Here is a 14820-nt window from a genome sequence, read left to right as displayed (position 1 = left end):
ATACATTTACAGATCTAACATTGTTGGGTTGATGTTAAGACGAGTTGTATATATATATATATACATGTATATGGCAATCGCCAATTGCAGTCAGCAGGGTTAAAGAACATCAGTTGTTCGATATAATATAAACGAGTCTAAATTGAAAACTACGTTCAAACCTATAATTGCGTTGGATAAAAACAATTTTTATACGTGTGCATGTAAAACAAATGTCGTTGTAGAAGGGTCTAGAAACAGCACAAACAACATTTTTCAAAAGACCAAAAAAGTGAAAAAGAATATTTAAACAAAACGCATTTGACTAACAGGTCGAACAACTGATGTTATTTAACCCTGCTGACTGCCATTGGCGATTGCCAAGTAAAATTGATCACAAGATGTAACAAAATGGATTTTTATATGAATTTAATACAAAACAGATTTTTTGTTAACTTATGGCGATGATTTTATGCTACAAACATACGGTGTCAATATGTTTTTAGTACACTTAATCCGGATTTCTACAATAAATGTCTTTTCAGTGATGTTAGGTATCGAAACGGTATTTGGAAGGCCATATAAAAAGTATCCTCATTTTTAGAAAAAGTACCCATATTTTTAGAAAAAGTACCCTCATTTTTAGATAAACACTTGAATTTTAAGAGTCAATATAAGATGAACGGATCATATAAACCAGAGGGAAAATATGATACAAGCCCAAACCAAAAACATATAATAGAAACGAGTCTAAATTGAAAACTACGTTCAAACCTATGATTGCGTTGGATAAAAACCGCAATTTTTATACGTGTGCATGTAAAACAAATTTCGTTGTAGAAGGGTCTAAAAACAGCACAAACAACATTTTCCAAAAGACCAAAAAGTGAAAAAGTATATTTAAACAAAATGCTTTTGACTAACAGGTCGAACAACTGATGTTCTTTAACCCTACTGCCTGCCATTGGCAATTGTCAAATAAAATTGATCACAAGATGTAACAAAATGGATCTTAATATAAATTTAATACTAAACAGATATTTGTTTAACTTGTGGCGACGATGTTATGCCACAAACATACAGTATATATGTATATATCTATATATAAACGAGTCTAAATTGAAAACTACGTTCAAACCTATGATTGCGATGGATAAAAACCGCAATTTTATACGTGTGCATGTAAAACAAATTTCGTTGTAGGAGGGTCTAAAAACAGCAAAAACAACATTTTCCAAAAGACCAAAAAAGTGAAAAGTATATTTAAACAAAACGCATTTGACTAACAGGTCGAACAACAGATGTTCTTTAACCCTGCTGACTGCCATTGGCGATTGCCAAATAAAATTGATCACAAGATGTAACAAAATGGATCTTGATATCAATTTAATACTAAACAGATAAACATTATTTTGTGGCGACGATGTTATGCTACAAACATACGGTGTCAATATGTTTTTAGTACACCAGATCCGGATTTCGACAATAAATGTCTCTTCAGTGATGTTAGGGATCGAAAAGGTATTTGGAAGGCCATATATATATATATATATATATATATGAGTACGTCTGAGTAAGTGCCAATGATGGTAATACATGGCTGTGTACATATGTACATATTATAGATAATTGAGCTGATCTGTACCAATAACATCTCCATGCCTTATATATCATGTACTGTAGTACGCCGTTAGCCCAGGTGGTCGTGTGGTCTAGCGGGACGGCTGCAGTGCAGGCGATTTGGTGTCACGATTTCACAGTAGCATGGGTTCGAATCTCGGCGAGGAAGGAACAAAACATTAGTGAAAGCAAATTTACAGATCTAACGTTGTTGGATTGATGTTTAGACGAGTTGTATATATGTTCATTAAATAGTAAAATAAGTAAACAGTTAACAGTTCCATTCTATCGATTTCATCCTTCCATTGGGACTCTACAGGATAACTGATGTATTTATGTATTTTACTAATTTATTTCATGAATATATATATATCTGCACATGTGAAAATTATTTTATACGCCTATATATATATATATGTATATATTTTTTTTACTTTTAACAAAAGGCAGAAAAAATATACCGTTTATTTCTAAAACAAGAAATTAAAAGGTTTTTATAGAATTTTATCGCAAAATTGAAATCATTCTATGTATAGATTTTGAATCCTTGTTTACAGAAACAATGTCATAAGAATATACTATTCGATTCGTATGCTAACATGTTAACGTTTTACTAAAAAAAAACTCAATTTCAACGTGACAATGTATCGGTTTGTCGTACGTTATTTTTTAGCTTTGACTACCGATAACGATGTAAAATGCGATCGTGGTTATTTTTGCGTGACAATCATTTTGCAGATATATTACATTAATCATAAATGATTAAATAACTATAATCCATACTACATGATGGTGTTTGAAAATAAATGAATTTAAAAAAAGAATATTCAGTCTTTATAATCATATTATACACAAACAAAATCAAAATTAAAAATATACTACATCACCACCATGTATATCATGTATATTGAGTTTTTGGAATGTAGATTTTCTCTTATTTCAAAACGAGTACTTATTAATCTTGACACTGACGTGTTAACGTTTTTAGATTCATACGACATCAGCCAAATACATTGTTCATACTTTGTAATATAAGGGAGGTATTTACATTGAATGACTGCTACATTAGGAATAAAATCTTATTCTTTTTTTTTTATTTCCAGCGCATTCTATTCAAAAATGAAACTCGTCCTCAAATTGCATATTTTTACACTGCTCATTAATATGTTTATACTAATAATAGGCAGGCATGTGACTATTGAAAAATTAAAGATTATTAAATCATATATATTTTGTCATGTTTATTAAACGTTAATTCATACTTTAATGAGCGTTACTGCATCACATGATACATATAACAACACGTCAATAATATAATGAGAAGACAATATAATTCTTGAATCTAGACGACATAATTCTTTGGAAATATTATGACCCATGTTATAAAATTGAGTATTGAATTGGAGAATGTGTCAGAGAGATAAAAAAACGACCAAAAAGCAGATAACAGCTGGAGGCCACCAATGGGTGTGCAATGCAGAGAGAAATTCCCGCACCGAGAAGCTTGCTTAAGATGGCCCCCTCAACAAAAATGTATACAAATTCAGTGATAACGGACGTTATACTATACTCCAAAATATACACAAGAAACATCAAAAAGCATACAAGTTTTACAAACGTAGACTCTAAATAATGATTTTGTGATTTTGTAGGCTTCAGATGACTAAAGGCAGTGTGACATATGGCCAATAGCTACACGGTAGTTTCCTGGTTTATAAAGACAATGTTGATCTTTCGACTGAAATTAATTGGAAATAGATCAACAATGCAGCTTACATTTGTTACGAACATAGCATGCAAATTAGGAAACCCAAAAATATTTCCATCTCAAGAAAGCTTCTTGTGGGGTCAAGTAAAGTTACATAAAATGGACGTTGTACACAATCGCACTGTGTTATGATATTTTGTATTTAAAACAAAATGAAGGTTTCATAGCCATGCTATGTCTGAATTGAAGTCTGCCTACCGCAGTGTTTCAGAAGGTAAAATATTGTAAACAATTATTTTTGTTTTTATTCTATGAATTTGATTGTTTCGGTTGTGTTTAAAAGGATATTTTTTTTGTTTGTATGAATACTTAAGGTATTCGTCCCATAATAGGCCAATATACAAGAAGGAAAATAATTTACATTTTTATCAAGGATTGTGAGAAGGGGGGTCTAAGAATTCTTATTATGAAAACAAAAATCCGCAAAATATTTCGGGTTAACAGCAGAGCTGGGTTACAGTGCCCCCCCCCCTTTTTTGTCCTCAAATGCCAAATAAGGGGTTTAAGTAGTATGTAATTTAAAAAAATCTGTATAGTATAATTTACTAATCTATCTTTTAAAAGGAACCTGACATGTAACCTTGTAAAATTGAAAATAAAAAAAAAATTGTTTTTTGCTTTTCTATTTTTAGAACTGTTTTATTGTTACTAATAATAGAAAAAGGAGAGAAGTCTAAAAATTGCCAATTTTATATCTTCGCTAGTTCAAAAGTGAATATTTTAGCAGAGCATTAAAAAATGACATTTAAATAAACTTAATATATTGTTCCATCCTAAAAAAAAAATTTGGAAACTTTTACCGTACCAATTTCGAGAAATTTTGATTTAGAATGTCAAGGTCACAATTCCTAAATGGAGACTTGGTATCCCTGTTCTGATGTTTTTTGGTATAATTTATGTAAATCTTTAGCAAAACTAACCATACTTCCTAAAATTTTATAATAAGAATAAACTATGATATTTATAACATATACAGTTCAAAAGGTCAAAGGTCAAGGTCATTTTTTGGAGCTTAAATGAACAAAAATCTCTTTTTTGCTAAATTTTCAAAAGTGTTTCTACCTATTGGTCCCATAATCTTCAGAATCTTTGTAAATAAAGACCATTTGATGATATTCAAAAGATTATGGTTTGGTTTCACTATTTAGGGGTCAATAGGTCAAAAGGTCAAGTAATTTTAGGAGCTAAAATTAGACAACGATCTCATTTTTTGCTCAATTTTCTATAGTAAACTTACCTTTATGTACTATAATCTTTCATTTCATTTGATAATTATGATAACTTTATGATTTATGCATTAGATATAAGATTAACTTCAACCTTGAGGTGAAAAGGTCAAAGGTCAAGGTAATTTTAGGACCTGAAATATGAAAATTCTCTCCTTTTTGCTCATATTTCAAAAGTATATAATAAAAAGATGTGGTATGATTGCCAATGAGACAACTTTCTACAAGAGACCAAATTGATACAGAAATTAACAGTTATAGGTAACTGTACGGCCTTCAACAATGAGCAAAGCCTATACCGCATAGTCAGCTATAAAAGGCCCAAAATGACAATGTAAAACAATTCAAAGGAGAAAACTCACGTCCTTATTTAAAAAAAAATGATAAAAAAACAAATATTTTACACACAAACAAACCAGAACCACTGAATAACAGGCTCCTGACTTGGGACAGACACATACATACATAATGTGGAGGGTTTAAAAATGATGGACAATATTTATGGTTTTGCTACATGTTTTCGATTTTGTCAAATGTGCAACACCAGACATCATTTGATAGCATTAGGGGTTCAGATTTAGGATGCATTGTCTTATATTTCACACCATCATTTACTAGAGCGAGCTTATTAAAAAATACCCGTCATTCCTGTTCAACATTGAACTCAGTAAGGTAATTATCTGCCATGACATATTTCAGAAGGTATTTATCCTACTTCATGCACATAATAAATAATAGAAATAATCTTCTTCAATGATATAAATAAACTCTATACATGTAACATTTCAATATTTATTTGTACATTATCATGAAAGTATAACATGGTCATGATGGTTCAAAAGATACAAATAAGTTTTATCATATCTATATATACAATGTAAAATCAATATTAAATCTTTTGAATATTAACATTGATCAATAAACCATGACAATGAGATCAGGATCAATCATAAGTATACCAAATTCAGCAGACCTATTGCTATTTGAATCTGATACATGGACTTGACCATAACTTTTTTCACAGATCCATGAAATGTGGTCAATGTCAAGGGAAAACAGTTTTACAGACATGAGGAACTTTCAATTCATGCTCATTGCAACAATAGATATCATATTATTCACAAGGGAGAGAATTAACATTAAAAACATTAATAAAAAATGCTGAGTTCAAATATCTGTAATGCAGCAACAACTTTTCTCTTTAGTCCAAGGTTGGTCAAATCCCACACAATTCCTGTTATGTCTTCAGCCCCTCATGGTATTGGAGCTTTTAGTACCACAATATATCAATACTGGCTGCCAGTTTCATATTATATCTCTTTGATATGAGAGATAACATCTTGTCTAACTGGAAGCAAAAAAGAAAATTCATCACAAATTAATTAAAACCTTCAAATTTAGCATTCTGAAGAAGAAAATTATCACTATAGTATATGGTTAAAAGCAATCTGACTACTAAATGTGTTTACGTGTTACAACACTGAGGGATGTTCCAGAAATAAATGTAGGGAGAGAGGGGGTCAGAATACCCTTTTTTATTCACCCCCACCATGCATACTCTTTCATTTGCCATTTCAGTGCCTTTTATACATGTTATAGCTGAATATGCGGTATGGGCTTTGTTCATTGTTGAATCTTTGGCAATCATATGACATCTTCTTTTGTATATAAATAGGGGTACAATGTATTAAAAAAAAGATTGTAAAGCTCTAGATTTTTTTTTAAAAGAAGTCATTGACTTTCCAATATACACTTCAGCTCAGGTGGATTTTGCTTTGTCCACCCGTCCACAGTGGGAGTGGGCAAACTCTCTAGCTTGTCAACTCTGTCCACCCATAGGAGTGGGCATGCAATAGCTTGTGTTTAATCAAAAGACTTGCAAGTACAATCAATTGAAAAAAAAAAGATAAGTATTCCATATCAATATTTTAACAAAAAGAGATTATAGCTGGAGTGGACCGGTGGAAAAAGCAAAATCCACCCAGGTTGTTGTGAAGCACTGTTCAAACATAATTGATTAAATATAAGCTAACATACTCAATCAATTGTTTCAAAGTCCATTGCAATGAAGGATGTAGATGTATTCATAGGTTCCTCAACATTTGAAAATGTCTGCTTTGGTGTGGTATTTAGTATCTGGTGGATATATCTGCATCTTGATCTCACAGGCTAATTTCTACAAGAAGCAAATTATAGTTTAACGAATATGTAAACAGCAGAGTAATCTGAGTTCACTTATTATATTAATAGGCATATTTAGTTTGATAATTGGTTATTTTTTAATAAAGTTCAACCTAGTTTATCCCTGCCACATTCTGTATGTGCCTGTCCCAAGTCAGGAACTAGCAATTCAGTAGTTGTATTTAGTCTTCTCCTTTGAATTGTTTAAATTTATAGCTGAGTATGTAGTATGGGTTTGTCTTATTGTGTAAGCTAGTTGTATGGTGACTTAAAGTGGTTCCTTTATATGTCATGTGAAATACATGTATTGGGAAGAGTTTTCATAATTGGCAACCATACCACATCTTCTTATTTTCGAAATGACTTTGTACCAATGCAAGCATGAGGAATATTTTATCCAACTTTATAGATTTAATTTTCAACTCTATCCATTATAAGATAAATCATGGACAAACAGAGAAACAAATAGACTAAAATTCTGAAAGTACTAAGTAGTTATCAGATTTTAAACAGGTTAGATAACTCTCTAATACATGTAAACATGGAACATGTACATATGTGTTCATGTTTCATATCTATCTTTTTTAAAGACAAGGCATAACATACATGATATAACTATTAACATGAACATGTATCTTAGAAAACTGCTCTATTTATTACCTTTGCCCATCTGTGTTTGTCTGTGTATTAGGTAAATGTACGATAAGTTCTCCAAAGCCATTAACAAGGTTAACTAGCATCTCTGAAATTTAAAAAGTTCCTTGTCATCATTGATACATTGATCATGTTCATGTATATAGATATACAAATGTAAATAAAAATTGTATATACAATGTAAATTGTATCTATATATAAGTTTAGTTTGGACCTGTTTCAAATAATTTTAGGTACAACCATTTATTTCATTCATTTTTCAACGACACTACAACAATTGACAACAAAATTGCTATCAATCTGAACACAAAAAAAACCCTGTGTATTAGTTAATGAAAATACACATGATTAGTCTTTATATATGTATCATGTTTTGATTATTTACTGACCCCTATGAACATTTAACAGTGACAGATGGCAGAAATACATATACAACTGTACAAATTACAAGGTGCATGTATCTTCGTGATCATATAACTGACAGAAGAGTAATACATGTATGCTACATTTCTTGGGATGATAATCAAAAATATCTCAGATAATCAGCAACTTACCTAATCAATTGTGTTTTGTAGGTTTGGAGGGATTAATGTCACATCTTTAACAAGGATGGTTTCTCTAAAAAATAAAATATAAATTTCTGTTACAAAAATGTTTTTCATTTTGATAGCACATAGATAAGGAATGTATAAATGAAGCAGTACAATGTACATGCATGTTTGTACAAATGATCAAGCTGACTATGCGGTATGGGCTTTGCTCATTGTTGAAGGCCGTACAGTGACCTGTAGTTGTTAATGTTTGTGTCATTTTGGTTTTTTTTTGTGGGTTGTTGTCTCATTGGCAATCATACCACATCTTCTTTTTTAATTTGATAGTTTGTTATACAAATTTTCTTACTAAATATAATAAAGTGAAAACTGGACATATGATAAATATTAAAAACACATACATTTTATAATAAAATAATATTTGTTGTAAATATGCTATTTGCCAATGTAAATGTACATGATGTAATAAAAAGAATAAATAATCAAAGAATTCAAATATTGAAAAGCTTTACAACTTGTGACCTTACAATGCTGAAAATTTACTCAGGGACAATTGCATCTTGGTGAACTTGTGTTTTATTCGCTCAGTCGTTGAATATTTGCATGATTTGTCTGTATTTAAATTTTTCTACTAGTTATTGTATAAAAAAAAATTAAGTATAGTATGGATATCAGATAAAAATGGGAAGTACATGTACATGTACATTGTTTTGTACATGTAAACTTAAGTATCAACTTCTTCTTACATTCATAGAAATTAAACAGAAAAAACTCCCAGATAATGAGATATATACATGTACATATGTATGAACAGTCAATTGTTTGTTTGCTCTTCATTTATGTTTCTTTGAATCCTACATCATGTACATGAGCATTTGACTTTTAATCAAATACTGATTAAATTATTATATGATACATTTTTCATTTGTTTATAGATGGATATTATCAAAATAAATATATTACTATAGTCATGCTAGTATATTAATGTATCAGTTAGTTAGTGTTGATTAGTGTCCAGGTGTCTGTATCAATTTGACAAGTTTAAAAGCCATTGATGGTTCATGCTACATGATGATCATACTTGTACATTGTATGTGTACCATGGCAATACACCTTATCGCTATTTGTCCGCCTTTACTGGATATCACACAGGTTCCCGTAAAATGTTGACGTCATAAAACAAAATATCTGACGCCACAATGGAAAAGTGATTGCCAAGTAGGCAAATAGCGATAAGGTGTATTCAACTTTTAAACATGTTGAAGGCCGTAGCCTTGGCTTAAATCCCTCAATTATCTGATAGCTCTTTTGTTTAATGCTTTCTTGCAATTGTTATCAAAATGTTTGTATTTGTTTTTTTCCTTGACCTGTTGACTTAGGTGTTTGTTCCTAAATTATTACACACATATAAACTGACCGACCTGGATTATTTTGTAAATAATAATTTTTTTCATACATGTATCTAGTTGAGATTACTATGACATCTAACGGCTGTTTTACCAGACAAACTGGTGTCGTGGGGCATAATTAACATGACAATGTTGTCCATTTCAAGTTTTAAAATGTTTGGATTTGTAAATGCAAATTACCTCAGTGGCACCTGCTCATCAGCTTGGCTTTTGCTTTGGTTTACTACGTTCTCCATGTTAGGGACCATAAGGAAGTCGGTTCAATTCCATCCAGATATACACTTAACATATGAATACAGAACTTTAAAACATAAAAGTAAACGATCCATTCAAATAGTCCCCCAGAGCAGATCGCCAGATGAAAAGGACAAGTGCGTGATGTGTTTTCATTCCTTCTATCACCTTATCTTCCTATGCCGGTACAACATATGTGACAACCAGTTGCATCCAAACTGCACACATTATTTTTGCATCACGATAAGACGAAGAGACTTAAATCGGCGTACTATTTTTGGTAAAACGCCTTCGTCTGTCTTGGCAGCTGACCGAGTCGTCCATATTTGTTTACCATAACTTCTGTATCCGGATTGTCAAAATTGGACAATTTATAGAAAAAATGAGCGTTTACTTCATAGTTAATGAAAATATACTTCAATTAAGCCTTTCTGATATTTTAATCGTCATTTTAAAAATTATAACTATACTTTCGCTTACTTGGGGGAAAATACCGAGATGTGGAAAAAATTGACACCTCGGTAAACTCCGGAAATTTTTCCGTAAATCTTTATTATGGGTCGGATACCTTTAATCGTAAAGTAATCATGTTTACCTGCAACAGCAGCCAATGTTAGCGTTTCAATCATAGTCACCCTGGACACTGGTTCTCCGAAGAACGGGTCTATCGAGAAAAAAAATAATGCTTTAACTATTACCAATTGTTACATGTATTTAGTTCCTTTATCCATCATCATTATCAGTATACGTTTTGTCATCATCCATAATTGGTTTAAATATTTTCTCTACATTAGGATTTAGCTCAAAAGATTCTTGACATTGAGCATGTTGTGTTTATGTTCAAAAATGTTCTTATTTCTATAAACGTCATCATCAAGGTCATACGATATTTAATCAATTTATACGCATTAATGTCATTTCATATTTGAAATACATTCATAATATTGAAATTTTGTCACCACATCTTCTTGTGGTCATCAGACAAAATTCACGTCGTTAAAAGTAACTATACTATTAGCGACGTCAACTCTATCGAATTGACCTATACAAGATGCGATGAAAAAGCAAAAAGAAAGATTGCTTAATAAACAAATTTAAAACGGTTGATGATAATTAAACAGGTAGATACATTTTACAGTCATGCAAATATAAATTTAGGTTAGTTATACTTAAGAGTAGCCCATTATTTCTAGAAAATAAACATTTTTCTTAACCTGATTTTTGTGTTGAAATGACTTTCAGAAAAAAATCATCTGACAGTGTGCACTTTGTTTTTCGCTATGGCTATTTGCAACTACCTTATGTTTGATGACAATCAATATTTACCATTTTAGGGCTATTTTATGTCATGCAATCAGTTTTAACAAATAACACTTTTAATATACTAAAGATAACATGGACTAATTTTACTAAAACAAAAAAAATAAACTTTATGAAAACAAAACTAAAGGTTGGTGTTAATTATTGAAAAACTAAAAAAATATAATTTAAATGGAAATTCTTACACATGAATTGTCTTGACCTATTGTTTCGTGGTATTTAAAAATCCAAGAAGAAACTCTATGTATATCAATTATCGTAAAATCTTAGGTGTTTTCATAATTTTTGAAAGAACAAATGTTCTGATGTTAAGGTTGCCTTTTGAAAATTCGGCTATTTCACAAACAGCATCCTTTTCATGAGATATCAATAGAATTTTGTTTTGGATACTGTTTCCTAGACATGATCTCTATGATTCTCCTTTTAGAGAAAAACAAACCTTAGGACGTCACCAGTAAAAATACACAAAAATAGCAACCAATCTGACATTTGTGGAAGACCAAAAAGTGAAAGAAGGGATTGAAGATAATTTAAGTATCAGTTTACACTCTATAAAATTCGGAACATTTACATGTTGAAAAATTCCACACAGCCCACAATTTTTGCCTTTGAAAAAAGAAATGCATATGAGCTTTTCATTCCCGATTATAAAGTGTTCCAATGGAACAATAAACTGCACTAACATAATATCGCTTTTTGTCCGCCATTACTGGACGTCACATAGGTTTCCGTAATATGTTGACGTCATAATACACAATATCTGACACCACAATGGAAACATGACTGTTGTATGACATTAATAGATCAAGCGGTACAGATTCCTGGGTCAGCCGGAATAGCGATAAGGTGTATTGCAACCTTTTATCAAATCTATAATACATTTGCTATGGCAACTTTTTGTTTTCTTGTTTTTCATTTTTACCAATGTGTTTTGTCTCTATGCCTTTATGTTTTTCCTAGATACATATTTAGATGTTTTTATTATAATTAAGATTATAACATAATAATGACTTAATATGTACTTCAATTGTTATCATTTTTACATATAATGTCTGTTTGTTTTGTTTACACATTGTAAACGTTGTCAATAAAATGAAATGTTATGCGACTGTCATACAAGTGCGAGGTTTAGTTATTAAACCAGAATGAGACCACCATTTAAAGAAAGTGCCTGTACCAAGTCAGAAATATAACAGTTGTTATCAACTGGTTTGCTGTATTTGAGTATTAATTTAATATGACGCTAACAATTTATAAAAAACACTTACTAAATGCAAATAATTCTGTTCTTTCTTGTTGATCGTCTGGAGTAAAGATGCACGCTACCAGTCCAAATAGCAGAAAAAAACATACAATCTGTAATCATGAAAGAAAAGGTACTTTTAATACTTAATATCTGAAAAAGGTTTTCCAAAACAAACATACTGCAACGTTCTGATTGTGATCATACATGTTGTACGTTTAAAAAAAAAAGACTTTATTTTATTAAAGAGGTTTTTTTTCAACTTTAGTGTAAGTTTGGATTAAGAAATTAAGAGTCACTTAGATTTACGACGAATGCCTTGACCAAGTAAAAGAAAACCTGTAACAACAACTAAACTAATTTAACTGAACGAGAACATGTTATTGTTATTTTTTAATAAAACAGACCATCATCACTATAATTGTTCATAATTATTGCGCAAATAGTATTTGTTATCATGCCTGTAATGAATGATAAAAATATGAACTATTTTCAAATCCGAGTTTTATGTGGTTCATATTTTTATGTTTTTATGTTTTTGCTTTTATGAGGATCTAAACAATTAAACCTGTCTGTAAATTTGTTTATCCGTTTTGCCATTTGGATAGGGACTTTCCGTTTTTGAATTTCCCTCGACGGTTGGTATTCGTGTGATATTACTTGTTTTTTATAAAGTCTCATTTGCTCTCATTATTTGCAAACCCCCGAAAGAATATTGATGAGTTCAAGACATCGATGGGAAATTTAAGGAATTAGGGAAAATAATTCCTGTTCAATATCTAAAGAGAAATCAACAATGTTTAAATACTAATTGTGGTAACACGAAGACACATCTATAAACATTTTGTGTTTATATCTTTTCTTGATTGACCACCATTAAATACGCATAAACCTTAGTATGTAAAAGCCAGTGACTCGTAGAAATATGTGCAAGTTATAATTTTTGACCAAAAAAAAGCTAAACTTATTATACAAATGTGTTTAAGGTGACAAATGATGCTCTAGTATCATATTTTCCACTTTCAGTTAGCAGTAATAAAATTGTAGCAAATTGCAAAGAACATATGAAATTTTTAAAAGATATTCTAAAATTCAAAAACGAAAACAAGTTTTGTCAATACAAAAACGGAACAAAATATTGTTATGTTTTTGTCCTTACTAGTCACTGCAGCAAAACATTGTATAGTTAATAGTTGTAAAAGGTACCAGGATTATAATTTAATACGATAGACGCACGTTTCGTCTACGTAAGACTCATATGTGACGCTCAGATCAAAATAGTTTTAAATCTTAACAAGTATATAAGTACAAAGTTGAAGAGCATTGAGAACCTAAATTTCCACAAAAGTTGTGCCAAATACGGCTCAGCTAATATATGCCTTGGAAAAGAAAATCCTTAATGTGTCAAAAAATTCAAAGTTTTATTAACAGAAAATTTATTTAAAAAAAAAATGACCATATAATTGATATTCATGTCAACATCAAAGTGCTGACTACTGGGCTGATGATATTCTTGGGGACTAAACGTCCACCACCAGTGACCTCGACCCAGTAGTGTATATAGTTAAAGAGGTACCAGGATTATAATTCAATACGCCTGACGCGCGTTTCGTTTATGTTAAATCTTTTAATTAATATACATTGGTATTAGTTCAAAACAGTTATTGAAGAACATTTAACAGTATATTTTCATTCATTTTACCGATTACTTTTTTTTTTGTAACATGCGTAACATCACGTTTCTATCGTAGTGATATTCTCACTAGCTAATAGTTATCAAAAGTACCAGGATTATAATTTTATACGCCAGACGCGCGTTTCGTCTACATAAGACTCATCAGTGACGCTCAGATCAAAATAGTTAAAAAGCCAAATAAATACAAAGTTGAAGAGCATTGAGGATCCAAAATTCCAAAAAGTTGTGCCAAATACGGCTACGGTAATCTACTCCTGGGGTAAGAAAATCCTTAGTTTTTCGAAAAATTCAAAGTTTGGTAAACAGAAAATTTATAAAAATGACCATATAATTGATATTCATGTCAACACCGAAGTGCTGACTACTGGGCTGGTGATACCCTCGGGGACGAAACGTCCACCAGCAGTGGCATCGACCCAGTGGTGTAAATAGTTATCAAAAGTACCAGGATCATAATTTTATACGCCAGACTCGCGTTTCGTCTACATAAGACTCATCAGTGACGCTCAGATCAAAATAATGACCATATAATTGATATTCATGTCAACACCGAAGTGCTAAACTATGTCTTAATGCTGTAAACTTACAAAACAAATACCGCGCGACTTGATTACAATAGGGAAGATTCAAAATATACAAATAGAAGTAACTAGACTATGAGAATATGTGACGTCTTTTGTTTACAATGATTTATAACATAGCTCGTATGAATGCATATGATTATGATTACGATAAAATAGGGAAAAAAATAACACTAATTTAATTGGTTGCAAAATGCAATGTGTTTTACGTATTTTGCATTACTTTTCTTTTCTTATGTTTTTTTTTTAACCAGAATATTTATAGTGTACTTATATTATTGTATTTGTTTGATACAATACGCCCTGACATAAAAAAAAATGCTGATTTACTCTTTGGCTCTACAGATTTACATTTTAA

At 30.9% G+C, this 14820-nt stretch overlaps 1 long non-coding RNA gene across 1 annotated transcript; it reads right to left on the bottom strand.

Moving 5' to 3' along the window:
- Positions 1–5458: 5458 nt before the first annotated feature.
- LOC134696922 (uncharacterized) lies at positions 5459–8233 on the bottom strand. The gene is made up of 4 exons (XR_010103036.1): positions 7983–8233; positions 7435–7516; positions 6631–6769; positions 5459–5941 (listed from the first exon to the last, which is right to left on the bottom strand). It is a non-coding gene; the product is annotated as an uncharacterized LOC134696922 (long non-coding RNA).
- Positions 8234–14820: the final 6587 nt, after the last annotated feature.

This window comes from Mytilus trossulus, chromosome 14, assembly GCF_036588685.1.
Source record: "Mytilus trossulus isolate FHL-02 chromosome 14, PNRI_Mtr1.1.1.hap1, whole genome shotgun sequence".
NCBI lineage: Eukaryota > Metazoa > Mollusca > Bivalvia > Mytilida > Mytilidae > Mytilus > Mytilus trossulus.
The sequence above is the reverse complement of the archived record's forward strand: the minus strand, read 5'-3'. Positions and strand labels throughout refer to the sequence as shown.